At 42.1% G+C, this 13738-nt stretch overlaps 1 long non-coding RNA gene across 2 annotated transcripts in view; it reads right to left on the reverse strand.

Moving 5' to 3' along the window:
- The window catches only part of LOC139166558 (uncharacterized), a 189056-nt gene that overhangs the window by 157864 nt on the left and 17454 nt on the right, over positions 1-13738 (reverse strand). For both annotated transcript variants that reach the window (XR_011558978.1, XR_011558977.1), the window contains exon 2: positions 815-911. This is a non-coding gene — a long non-coding RNA (uncharacterized lncRNA). The remainder of the gene's footprint in view (positions 1-814; positions 912-13738) is intronic.

Below are 13738 nucleotides of genomic sequence, written 5' to 3' on the forward strand. Positions count from 1 at the left end.
CTTAAGCGCCACTGAAAGGCTCCTCTGGCAGCCCAGAAAAGCCTGAAATGGCCGGGATTAAAAGGGGGAATGGCAAGAAACTGGCCCGGCCTTCGTGACGCTCTCAAATTTCCTGGGAAATTTTTCCGAGCTCAGGTTCTTAAGTAGAAAATGGTTGTTAAGAAGAGGCAAAAAAAAAAAATATTGAACATCCGGTTCTTATCTAGAAAAGTTCTTAAGTAGAAGCATTCTTAAGTAGAGGTACCACTGTATTTAAAATGTATTTTGCATTTGTATGAATCTATGAAGTCTTTCCTAAGGATCTGGGATATGCAGGTTTTGTTAAATGTGTTAAAGGTATTCTAGCCATTTTAGATTCTGTTACTGGCAAAATGATTCTGTACAGTAATTCTTTCCACCGTGTTATAACATTTTGTCACATTCAAGTAACCCAATCCACATGTATAGAATTCAATCTAATTCTAGATTCTGCCCAGACTACTTGCTTTCCCTTGAGAAAATGTAGATAAGATTTCATGGAGCTTAGGGGGTCAATCCAGGATCTCGTGTGGCTGTGCAACAATTAAAAGCCTAATTGCACAATTGGGTCCTCCTCCTTGCCTAGTTGGGCATTTCCCAACATACGAGGGTCGCCCAGAAAGTAATGCACATTTTTTTTCTTCAACAATTATTTATTGAACATGATGAAACGTACACAGAATGATGTTTTTTCTACATCACTGTTCTCGCTAAGGTGAGCAGTGCACCATAGTGAACTTAGCACCTGCTTTCAGCGCAGAGGTTTTTCAACTCTGCCCGGGAGCTGTTCGCCTACCTTTTGCAAAAGCCCGTTCTGTTGGAAGATCGGCGCTCTGTGTATCCAGCTGTTGGAGAAGGCCTTGATCGTCTGGCGCGAGTGGGGTCAGCTTTTGCTAAAAGTAGGCAAAAAAAAGAGAGGGGGTAAGGAAGGAAGAGGGAGAAAGAGAGGGGGGAAGAAAGAGGAAGAAATGGAGGGGAGGGAGGGAAGGAAGGAAGGGAGAGAAAGAGGAGAGGGAGAGAAAGGAAAAGAAAGAAAGAGAGGAACTGAGGGAGGGAGAGAAAGAAAAGGGAAGCGCCATGGCATATATTTTACTACTGGGCTTCTCCACCGTCAGGAATGTATCATGTACAGCTGGCATATGTGACCCAGTTTTAAATACTTCCAAGAATGTTTCTCTGAGTACTCATTGGGTGTTTTGTTGCCTTGTGTTTGTTTTTTTGCAATTTGTTTGTGGCAATCTTTGCATAAAATAGAAGACAGAGGCATATGGACTTTATTTAAAAGCTGGTGGCTTTATTTTTTCAACCAAAATGATCTAATTGGGAAGTAGTCAAGTTTTGCATTTGTATTGATGTGATAAATGTGTATACATATTTATTGTCAAGCCGCTAAGGGAATATACTTGTATAGTGCTTGTTCCATATCTCTCCCTAAATAAATGTGACAATTGATACTGAGTTGATAGTGGGATTTGTTAGTTAGGGAACATTTCAGTATAAATTATGCCCTACAGTAAATTAACTGAAGTGTACTCCTGGCTAATACCATTATGAGTATTTTACTTTAAGAAAATTTGTAGTGGCATATTCAGCTTCTTCAAAACATATCTTTTTGTAGTAGTATACTATGAATGTATTTAGTATAACTTAATGGAAAGTTGTTAAAGTTGCATTTATGTTTTTATTTAGAAAGACAGTTTGTAAACCTATGCTCAGCTCACATCGATAGGCTGTCTTGAACAAGGGACTGACTTCTCAGTAAAGTTTAACAATTATGTTCCCATATATGTTAGATACTGTTCTCCTAAATACTGCACAGAATGTATAAGAGGAAAGAGCAATTCTTCCAATGTTTATGGGTTTTGGAAAACAAAGCTAGCCATTGTTTTCTTCTCTATAAAGTAAGAACTTCAACATTGGTTTGGAGGTGGTATGTAGGAATTATTTTAAAGGTTTGTTTCAGACATGATAATCAAATTTGAAATTTTTGTCATTGCTATGCTTACAAATCAATTTTCAGCTTCTTTTTTTAGCAGCGGCAAAAAGTGTATGAGCTGCCAACTAAATCATTTAAATTATAGAAATATAGAAGACTGACAGCAGAAAAAGACCTCATGGTCCATCTAGTCTCCCTTATACTTTTTTTTTGTATTTTATCTTAGGATGGATCTATGTTTATCCCAGGCATATTTAAATTCAGTTACTGTGGATTTACCAACCACGTCTGCTGGAAGTTTGTTCCAAGGATCTACTACTCTTTCAGTAAAATAATATTTTCTCATGTTGCTTTTGATCTTTCCCCCAACTAACTTCAGATTGTGTCCCCTTGTTCTTGTGTTCACTTTCCTATTAAAAACACTTCCCTCCTGAACCTTTGACATATTTAAATGTTTCTATCATGTCCCCCCTTATCCTTCTGTCCTCCAGACTATACAGATTGAGTTCATTAAGTCTTTCCTGATATGTTTTATGCTTAAGACCTTCCACCATTCTTGTAGCCCGTCTTTGGACCTGTTCAATTTTGTCAATATCTTTTTGTAGGTGAGGTCTGCAGAACTGAACACAGTATTCCAAATGTGGTTTCACCAGCACTCTATATAGCGGGATCACAATCTCCCTCTTCCTGCTTGTTATACCTCTAGCTATGCAGCCAAGCATCCTACTTGCATTTCCTACCACCTGACCACACTGCTCACCCATTTTGAGACTGTCAGAAATCACTACCCCTAAACCCTTCTCTTCTGAAGTTTTTGCTAACACAGAACTGCCAATACAATACTCAGATTGAGGATTCCTTTTCCCCAAGTGCATTATTTTACATTTGGAAACATTAAACTGCAGTTTCCATTGCTTTCACCATTTATCTAATAAAGCTAAATCATTTACCATATTACAGACACCTCCAGGAATATCAACCCTATTGCACACTTTAGAGTCATCGGCAAATAGGCAAACCTTCCCTACCAAACCTTCCCCTATGTCACTCACTGTTCTGCCTGACTGGGCTCAGGCGATTAGTAACAGTCCAAGGAAAAGAAATCAAACACACGCGTGCTTTTCTAATCAGCAAACTTGTATTAAACAAACAAAAAAGGGTTAACAAAAACAGTCCTTATTGTCAGGAATAAACTATAGTGCGAGGCGTAAGTCAGCCAAATACAAAGCACAGGAAAAAGCAAACAAAGACAACCTGCACGGAGCAGAAACGTTTTCAGGAGTCCTTTGAATCTTGGAGTCTCGAGAGCAAACAGCTAGTCCCAGAGGTTTCACCTCCCATGTGCCTGAAAAGGCTGGTTTGAAATCCAAAGGCACAGAACAGAAGCTTCAGAGCAGGAACCACAAAGTCACACAGATTAACAGCCACAGTTTGCCTTTTGCCTCTGTTCCCTTTTATACCTTTAGCCCCCATTAGGGGAACCACACCCAGCCCTCAGTATGAGAACCACACCCAGCCCAGATGCTACTCTGATCACCCGTAATAGTCCTTTAATTGAGCCCTCCTTTGCATGGCTCTCCGGCTACGCATGTCTATGAGTTGTTCTGCATCGGAATCCAATGAGGATAGACTATCTGAGTGGCTGCATGCCAAACCCCCTGGGCTGTCTGCTGGGTCCTGGGTGCTGTCTGCCAACTCCTCTGAACCAGTGGCCTCATCCTCAGGGCTGTCTGCCACGTGTTCCTGGCTGTCAGCCAGGCTTTCGCACCCACTTTGTGCCGCATCTCTCCCATATGTGGGAGCAACGGCTGGCCCAAGCCCAAACACAACACTCACAAACATATTAAAAAGAATAGGACCTAGAACAGACCCTTGTGGCACACCGCTTGTAACCTGTCTCTGCTCAGAATACTCTCAATTAACAATAACTCTCTGATGTCTATGCTTCAGCCAGCTGCAAATACACTGAACTATCCAGGGATTAAGTCCAATCTTCACTAATTTATCTATCAACTCTTTATGTGGAACCGTATCAAAGGCTTTGCTGAAGTCCAGATAGGCAATGATAACAAATGTTATTGTGCATTGCTTCTGTCAGAAATGTTTGTGTCATGTATCTCCACTAGCATACTGGTAATTCCATAATCTTTTGAATGACTTCTTAATAGTAAAATTATGAAATTTACTATTCCAAATCATTTTTTACATTTTTGGCTTTTTACCATGGAAACATTTTTAGGTATTTTCAGAAAGCTTCTTACCCAATCCTAATAATCAATTCAATGACAGTGCTGATAAAGGTTTGTGGCATTTCTACTTCTGTGACTCAGGTTTTTTTTTTTGCAATTATCAGACATTGATCAGAAAAAGAAATAAAATTCAGATGGCAACAAAAGTAAGCAAGTTCATTCATCCCATCAAAACATAGTCATAAATATCATATTTTAAATAAAATAAATATTTGAAAATTAAATCATACAATTCTGTAATTGTTTTATTTAACATATATTATAACATGAAATTTAAAAGTATTTCCTTGCCTAGCCCTTATGCCAGTGAAAGCATTAATTTATTCATAAAGTGGGTTGCATAAATTTGTTTCTCTTTTTAGGAATCTGTTTCAGAATTTGAGAATCTCTATGGTTAGATTCATTAACTATAGCATGAAAATAAATTCATTCATTCATTCATTCATTCATTCATTCATTCATTCATTCATTCATTCATTCATTCATTCATTCAATTTGACTTCTATGCTGCCCAGTCCCGGAGGACTCACCTAATGTGCCACTGAGACATTATACTTTTCCACCCACACCGGAAAAAAAATAGAGGGAACATTGTTCTACACTCCCTATTTTTTCCACTTAATCTCCATCCCGTTCTATGGCCTTCCTACAGCAAGACATAAGGGTGTGTATGCCCTGTTGGTATCACTCCTTGTTGTCATCCCAAAGCCATTTCAGCATTGTGCAAATCACCTCTTTGTCATCCACAAAATGCCTTCCGCAAATGGCATCCTTTAATGGCACAAAGAAGTGGAAGTCTGAGGGAGCAGGGATGTAGGGTGGATGGGGTAACACTGTCCAACCCTGTTTAGTGATGTGTGATGCTGCTTGTAATGTACATCACTTATAGGCGCCATTTTGAAACACTGCTGCAGCTACGCTATCTGTCTGAAGAAACACAAAATTTACACAAGCTCTCTGACATTTCAAATAATGTATATCTAAAGTTTCACATTTGTACCATTACTGTAGGCTGAGAAAAAAAAGTATGGTACATTACTTTCTGGGCGACCCTTGTATTTGGATTTTTGCCAAGTTACAAAAGTTACATCTGCCAACCACATACTATAACCTGATCCTCAGGTACTGTATTTACCACAATTTCCTGATATGTGCATCAAATTGCTATATAATGCTTTGATATTACTGTCTTAGGAAAGCCTAAAATCTTTTCTGTATTTAGTTGTTGATCTAATGTTATAAATTTTTGTATCTACCATTTTATTTTCTGCAAATTTATATATATTATATAAGAAACCTTGGATAGGATCGTGCCTGTGCAAACTCTCTTGGCTCATCATTCCCAATATTCTGCAAGATTTATGGAGGAATTGAGGAAGTTAAAAAGGATCAAGAAAAATCTAGAGCATCATTAAAGGAAGATGAGGGATGAATCTGACCAACCCTGAGCTAGAGCCACCACTAAGGCTAGTCTCATGGCAGCAAGAGAGGCAAAATGTCAGTACTGTATTTCTTTGCTCTTATTGCAACCATAGGAACTACTTGGCAGCCCTGTTTGCAGTTACTCAATTCTTTTTGGGGATCAGTTTGGCATAGAGGTTAAAGTATCAGCCTAAAAAGGGAGAGACTGTGAGTTCTAATTTTGCCTTAGGCACATAGCCAGTTGGGTGATTTTGAGCAAGTCATTTTCTCTTAGTATTAGGAAGGAGGCAGTGGCAAACCACTTCTGAAAAATAGTGACAAGAAAACTATGTAGGCAGTTTCTGGGAATTGGATACAATTGAAGGGAAATGTACAGTGGATGCACATCTGTAGACTACACACACACACATCCACATGAAAATAAAATATTACTAACATTTTAGTATAAAATTTGTCCAAATTTATTACTTATCAATTATAGTTAATAATAGTTTTAAACTGTCTTTTAAGCTGCTATTTGGGCAAATAAAATTAAAATGTAACTCAAGATAAAATTTAACTGTTATGCAAAATGATTGTTTGAATTAAGAAGCTAGAATAAGTCTAAAGTTAACTTCTTATAGTATACTGTATTTTTCGGTGTATCAGATGCACCTTTTTACTTCAAAAAAGATCGTCATAAAGTGGGTGCGTCTTATACATCGAATGCTGCATGGGGTGGGGGGAGTTGTGGGGAGGTCAGCAGCGGTGGCGGCAACCTTCCCTTAGTCCAGCGGCGGCGGTTTTTCACCAAGCCGAAAAGCGGCTTGGGCGACCGCTGCGCCCTCCCAAGGTGCTCCTGAAGGCAGCAGATTGGGGTGGGGGATGATGAAGCCAAGCACCCTCCCATTGGACAATCAGGGGCACCCCGTGTGCCTCCTTTGTGGGCTGGATGTACAGAGCTCCGAGGGGACGCCAGCCCGCTTCTTTGCAGCTGCCAGACCCCATGAGGAACGCCTGCCATCACTGCAAGCATCCAGCTCCCTTTTTAATCATCCTGTGATGGTTTGCTAACTTTTAACTAGGAAAAATCTCACAAGGACACCCAGCTCCTCTTCTTCCAGAACTTTGTAAATTTACACCATGCTGCACTGAGGACTAGTGTCCTGATGGTAGTTTGTTTACATGCTTATTGCCAATGCAACTGGTTCAGTGGACAATAGGAAATGATTGAGCCAAACAATCCGGGCCGCCCCGCTTGCCTCCTCTGCCAGCTGGATGCACAGAGCTCTGAGAGGATGTCTGCTTGCTCACTCTTCTGCAGCTGCAGCCGCGCCCCTGCCTCACCTGGCTGGGCCGCGGGGTCCGGCAGCTGCTGAGAAGCGGGCAGGTGTCCTCTCAAAGCTCTGTGCATCCAGCCGGGGCGGCTACATCAGGCTCCACCCCAATCTCCCACCTTCGGGGGCACCTTTGGAAGGGTGTGGTGGTCGGCAAAGGATGCTCCGAGTGAAACTGCCCCAGCTGGGCTGCCATAACCCCTTGTGAGCCATGCCTGCCCCTGCTACCCAATCGGGCGCCACCTGAACACTGAGGCGAGAAGGCAGAGCGGCCGCCCTCCTCCGCTGCAGCAGGGGATCAAAGCCTACCCAGCAGCTCCCCAAAATCAATCCCCCCCGTCAGCCACCCACGAAGGTGCTCTTGGCCCAGGAGAAGCCTGCCATGGTTGCCCAGGTGGGGTCTCACGGCCGTGCGGCTGCTTCCCCCTGAATCACAGCCATGTGGGCCTTGGGGTTCATCCATGCATCCAGTGATTGGTGGAGGTGCAGGCAAGTGGAATGGGACCTATCCAAGGGTCTCTGGTGCCAAAGAAACAGCTTTTGTGGCAAAATCAGCTATTTTTCAAACAGCCAATGTGCCATTCAGCACCTCATTTTCTGAGGACTCACACTCATCCCATTGTTTTGATTAATAGCAGAGAAGTATTGCATTTACAGGCTTTCCTGTAAATAACATCTTCCAAATTACTTTGAAGTATGCCTGTCCTATATTTAATACTTTCTAAATCATGGGCATCTTATGTAAGTATTGGTTAGTGTGAATCAACAAATATTCTGTGAAGCCTTCTTAGTCAAATATTTAAGCTTCCCAAATACATCCTATTAGTAACTTTTCTGTTTTACATTCATTTCCATGAATATAAGATCAGAAATAATTCTAGGAATAATATTGCTTACACTAAACATTTAAACTTTTCATTCCACCTTTATTGCTTTATCAGTAACTTAAGATGGTGAATATACATAATACTTCTTCCTCCTCATTTCAAATGCAAATCATCATTGCAATATTTCCTTTGCTTCTAAGTATGCCAGTAGATAATGAAAAGACAAAATATAAGGCTTCAGGGTCTCTGATGGATGGGATAACAGGAAGGAAAAGGCAAGGGTCTTCAAACCTGCCAAGATTAAGGCTTGTGGATTTCAACTTCCATTCCTTTAGAAGCATGACTGGTGGAGGAATTCTGGGAGTTGAAATCCACTAGTCTTAAAACTGTCAAGTTTGAAGACCCCTCAGTTAGGGTTAGGAGTGCAAGGGTGTTCAAACCTGGCAAGTTTAAGGCTTGTGGATTTTAACTTCCATTCCTTTAGTAGCATGACTGGTGGAGGAATTCTGGGAGTTGAAGTCTACTAGTCTTAAACTGTTTGTAAAAAGTGTACATGGTTTTAAAAAGTATACATCGTTGTAAAAAGTATTCTGCTACACAGATATTTTATTAAACAATATAATACTACACCATTTGGTTCAGATTACTTTTTTCTTATTTTTCTCCTCTAAAATCTAGGTGCATCTTATACAGCGGTGTGTCTTATACACCGAAAAATATGGTATGTCCTGTAATTTAATTTATCACATTTAATCTGTATTACCAAACATTTATGCACTGATCAAATGTTTTTCATAAAAAAAACACTTAATCAATGCATAAATGTTTCGTAATACAGATTAGTTAAATGAACCAGAAACATCTACATTCAAAATTTGTTAAGAAATACATTACATTAGATCTTACCATATTCAAATGGTTTTATATACCTTTTACTTCCCTAAACAGTTTATTTTTCTTTTAAGATGACGAGGACATCTAGTGGCGAACTGCATATGCATTTTTGATATACAGAAAAGGCTATAACTGAAAGATAATTGTATTGGTTTTATAAGCAAGATATAGTTATCTTTGCCAATTGTAGTTTTAACAGTTCCTTTAATTTTCGGTGAATATAAAGGCACACATTTTAGAACTGAAGACCTAATTCTGAACTTTATTTTCCATAATAAAATTATATATATTTTAAAGATTTTTTTTCAAAATATGTATGGCTTGACTTTTTAGTAAAAGATATGGAATATTCCATATAATTGTTATATCCAGTGTTTATTGACTGTCACTAATGAATAAAAGGATCTCTAAACCGTTATGTTTTTTCAAACTTGGTAATGGCCACACTATTGCTGAGTGTCCAGAAGATGTCAGCGTTTACCTACAAAATAGACATTTTACTATTTAATCATGCTATGGTATGCTAATGATGTTATGGAGCAAAAGGCAGATGTCATCTCAGAAGCACTGTACCACATCTTTCAAAAATCCTGGAACACTGGAAAAGAGCTGATGTGGTTCCCATCTTCAAAAAAAATGGGGGGGGGGGACAGACCCAGGAAACTACAAACCAATCAGCCTAACATCAATACCCAAGAAAATACTGAAAATATTAAAAAAAACAGATCTGCCAACATCTAGAAACAAATAAAGAAATAACCAGCAGCCAGCAAGGGTTTTTAAGAACAAATCATGCCAAACCAATTTCATTTCATTTTTCAACACAGTGACTAAATTAGTCTACCAGTAAAATACTGTGGACATAATATACTTAGACTTCAGCAAAGCATTTGACAAAGTAGACCACAACCTACCATACTTCTTCATAGGATAGAAAAAAGTGGCATAGACAGCTTCACCATCAGATAGTTTCACAACTGACTGACTAAGCAGATAGTTTCACAACTGGCTGACTAACTATACTTAATGAGTAATCCTCAATGGCTCTAAGTCTACATTGAGAGAAGTAAGCATTAGGGTACCATAAGATTCCTTCTTCTACTCTTTAATATCTTCATAATAATCTAGATTAGGTAATAGAAGGGGAAGTAACCAAATTTGCAGATGGTACTAAGATGGCAGGAATAGCTAACACTCTAGGGCAGCGTTTCCCAACCGGTGTGCCGCGGCACACTAGTGTGCCGCGAGACATCGTCAGGTGTGCCGCGGCGAGAGGCAGCGGAGGAGAGTGGGCGGATCGGGCGGGCAATGGGGCAGGGCGGAGAAGCCAGGGGCGCGTTTGGCCGGAGGCACCTACTGCCGCACCTCCCTGCCCCTGCCTCCCCACGGTGCCTCCGGCCAAACGCGCCCCTGGCTTCTCCGCCCTGCCCCATTGCCTGCCCGATCCGCCCACTCTCCTCCGCCGCCGCCTCCTGCCTTGGGGCGAGCAATCCTGGAGTCCGGGACTGTGTGGCTTTGCGCCATGAAGAGAAAACGGCCGACTTTTCCCTGCTGCCGTTTTCTCTTCATGGCGCAAAGCCACACAGTCCCAGACTCCCGGATCGCTCGCTTCTCCGGTCAGCAAAGCCATCTGCCCAGGAAAGCGCCGCGCTGGCCGGAGAAGCGAGCAATCCGGGAGTCCTGGACTGTGTGGCTTTGCGCCATGAAGAGAAAACGACAGTTGGGAAAAGTCGGCCGTTTTCTCTTCATGGCGCAAAGCCACACAGTCCCGGACTCCCGGATCGCTTGCTTCTCCGGCCAGCGCGGCGCTTTCCTGGGCAGATGGTTTTGCTGACCGGAGAAGCGAGCGATCCGGGAGTCCGGGACTGTGCGGCTTTGCGCCATGAAGAGAAAACGGCCGACTTTTCCCTGCTGCCGTTTTCTCTTCATGGTGCAAAGCCACACAGTCCCGGACTCCCGGATCGCTCGCTTCTCCGGTCAGCAAAACCATCTGCCCAGGAAAGCGCCGCGCTGGCCGGAGAAGCAAGCGATCCGGGAGTCCGGGACTGTGTGGCTTTCGGCTGAGCTAACGGGAGGCGGCGTGAGGCCGGGCGCTGGGGACGTCTGGGAGGGCAAGGAGGCTGATGGCTGCTGCGCACTCCACTCTCTCTCCGGCTCTCTCTCGCTCTTTCTTTTTCTCTCTGTTGCTGGCGTGGTGAACGAGAGAGAAAGAGAGAGAGAGAAAAAGGAGGGGAGAGAGAATGAGAGAAAGAAAGAAAGAGAAAGAGAGGGAAAGAAAGCAAGAGAGAGAGAGAAAGGGAGGAAGGAGGGAGAGGGAAAGACATAGAGGGAGGGAAGGAGGGAGAGAGAAAGACAGCAAAAAAGAGAGGAAGAAAGAAAGAAAGAGGGATGGAGAGAAAGAAGGGAAGGAAGGAAGAGAGAGAAAGAGGGAGGGAGAAATAGAGTGAAATGGAGGAAGATATATTTTTTTTGTCCAAACTTTTCTTTAGCCCCCCCGCCCCCCCCTTCAGTGTTCCCCAGAATTTTGAAAACATGAATAATGTGCCGCGGCTCAAAAAAGGTTGGGAAACACTGCTCTAGGGGACAGGCTCAAGATCTAGATGGATCTTGACACACTTGAACCCTGGACCCTATCTAACAAAATGAAATTCAATGCAGAGAATTCAATGCAGAGAAAAGTAAAGTCCTATACTTCAGTAAGAAAAACAAAAAATATACATATAAACTGAGTGAAACCAGATCCAATAGAAGTGACTGTGTGAGGAATCTTGGAGTCTCAGCAAAACATGAGCTATCAATGTGTAGCAGCAGTCAAAAAAGCCAATACAATCCTAAACTGCATTAATAGAAGAATACAATCTAGGTCTAGAGAGTTACTAATACAACTCTATAAGAAAGTGGTTCTCATCCTTTATAATGCCACGACCCCTTAATAAAGTTCCTCATGTTGTGGTGACCCCCAACCATAAGTCTAGCGCCCATTCTCCCAACAGAGCTTTAAGCGGATTGGCAGGAAAGTCAGAGGGACATCCCCACTGTAAATGCCTGATTGGTCGGATAGTAAAAACATGTTCCAAGGCGCCAGAATAGAAGCTTTGATTTTTAACACCATGGCAAATTTGTCTTTTCCCATGGATTTGGAAATAGTCGTTTGACTCCCAAAGGGGTCCCGACCCCCAGGTTGAAAATCACTGCTATAAAGCCTAAGTTAGACCACACCTAGAGTACTGCATCCAGTTTTAATCACCACACTATTAAAAAGACATCTAGATTCTAGAGAAAGTGCAGAGGAGAGTAACCAGGATGATTGGGGACTGGAAACTAAAACATATGAACAGTGGTTACAACTACTCTGCATGGTTTCTCTTGTGAAGAGAAGGACCAGGGAGACATGATAGCAGTGTTCCAATATTTGAGGGGCTGCCACAGATAGGAGGGGTTGAGGCTATTTTCCAAGGCACTAGAAAGCAGACAAGGAATTATAGATGGACCAAGGGAAGATTCAACCTGGAAATAAAAAGAAACTTTCTGATAGTGAGAGTGAGCAACCAGTGGAACCACTTGCTATGGAGGTTGAGAGAGCTCCAACATTTGAAACTTTCAAGAGGAAATTGGACTGCCATTTGTCAGAAATGGTGTAGGGTCTCCTGCTTCAGCAGGGGGTTGGACTAGACAGGGCCGCCACCAGGAATTTTGGGGCCCCATACAGCCTAAGTGTCTGGGGCCCCCCGCCATTTTAAAACTACTGCCCCCCAAATCCCGTGCCATGCCCACCATGACCACACACCCTGGGCAAGCCCTCCCCTGGCCCTCTGAGGTCAAACACAGCCCTGATGTGGCCTTCAATGAAATTGAGTTTGACACCCCTAGTCTAGAGGCTAAATCCTATGACCAAGGGCTAAGAGAACGAGTATGTTTAGCTCAACAAATAGAAAACTGAGGGGGAATATAATAGTAGTTTCCCAATCCTTAAAGGGCTGCCACAGAGCAGATGGCATCTATTTATTCTCCATGCCACCTGAAGGTAGTACAAGAAGCAATGGGCGGAACCTCACCAAGAAGAAATGCAATCTGGAAATAAGGAAAAACTTGGGACTGGGCAGCATATACAGTGGTACCTCATCTTACGAATGCCTCTTCTAACAAACTTTTCAAGATACGAACCCGGTGTTTAAGACTTTTTTGCCTCTTCTTCCGAACTATTTTCACCTTACGAACCCAAGCAGCTGCTGCTGGGATGAAGGGTTTTCTTTTCCCCCCCTTTTTTGAAGAAAGAAAAGGGAGGGGCAGCTTGGAGGAGTAAAGATTTTGCATGCTTGCAAAGGCACTGAAACGGTGTCTTTTTAAGAAAGAAAAGGGAGGGGCAGCTTGGAGGAGCAAAGATTTTGCATGCTTGCAAAGGCACTGAAACGGTGTCTTTTAAAGAAAGAAAAGGGAGGGGCAGCTTGGAGGAGTAAAGATTTTGCATGCTTGCAAAGGCACTGAAACGGTGTCTTTTGAAGAAAGAAAAGGGAGGGGCAGCTTGGAGGAGTAAAGATTTTGCATGCTTGCAAAGGCACTGAAACGGTGTCTTTTGAAGAAAGAAAAGGGAGGGGCAGCTTGGAGGAGTAAAGATTTTGCATGCTTGCAAAGGCACCGAAACGGTGTCTTTTGAAGAAAGAAAAGGGAGGGGCGCCCCCCTTGCCTTTCTTCCTTCCCACTCACCCTTTAGCCTAGCCTTGCTTCTTCCACCCGCCCCCTTTAGCTGCTCCTCCCTGCCCTCTGTTCGCCTCCCTTCTAAAGTTTGGGATTTTCCTGAAGGATTTGCATACATTATTTGCTTTTACATTGATTCCTATGGGAAACATTGTTTCATCTTACGAACTTTTCACCTTACAAACTTCCTCCTGGAACCAATTAAGTTCGTATGATGAGGTACCACTGTATATATAAATAAATAAATCCCTTATTTTTTATTAAAAGAAATTAATAATTAAAAAAAACCAAAATCCATTACTATTAAAACTAAAACAACCAGCAAAACTAGTAATAAAAACAGGTGAGGACTGGGGTTTTTTTCTCTGTTATTATTTAAAT

The sequence above is a fragment of the Erythrolamprus reginae genome, chromosome 4, assembly GCF_031021105.1.
Source record: "Erythrolamprus reginae isolate rEryReg1 chromosome 4, rEryReg1.hap1, whole genome shotgun sequence".
In the NCBI taxonomy this organism is placed as follows: Eukaryota; Metazoa; Chordata; class Lepidosauria; order Squamata; family Dipsadidae; genus Erythrolamprus; species Erythrolamprus reginae.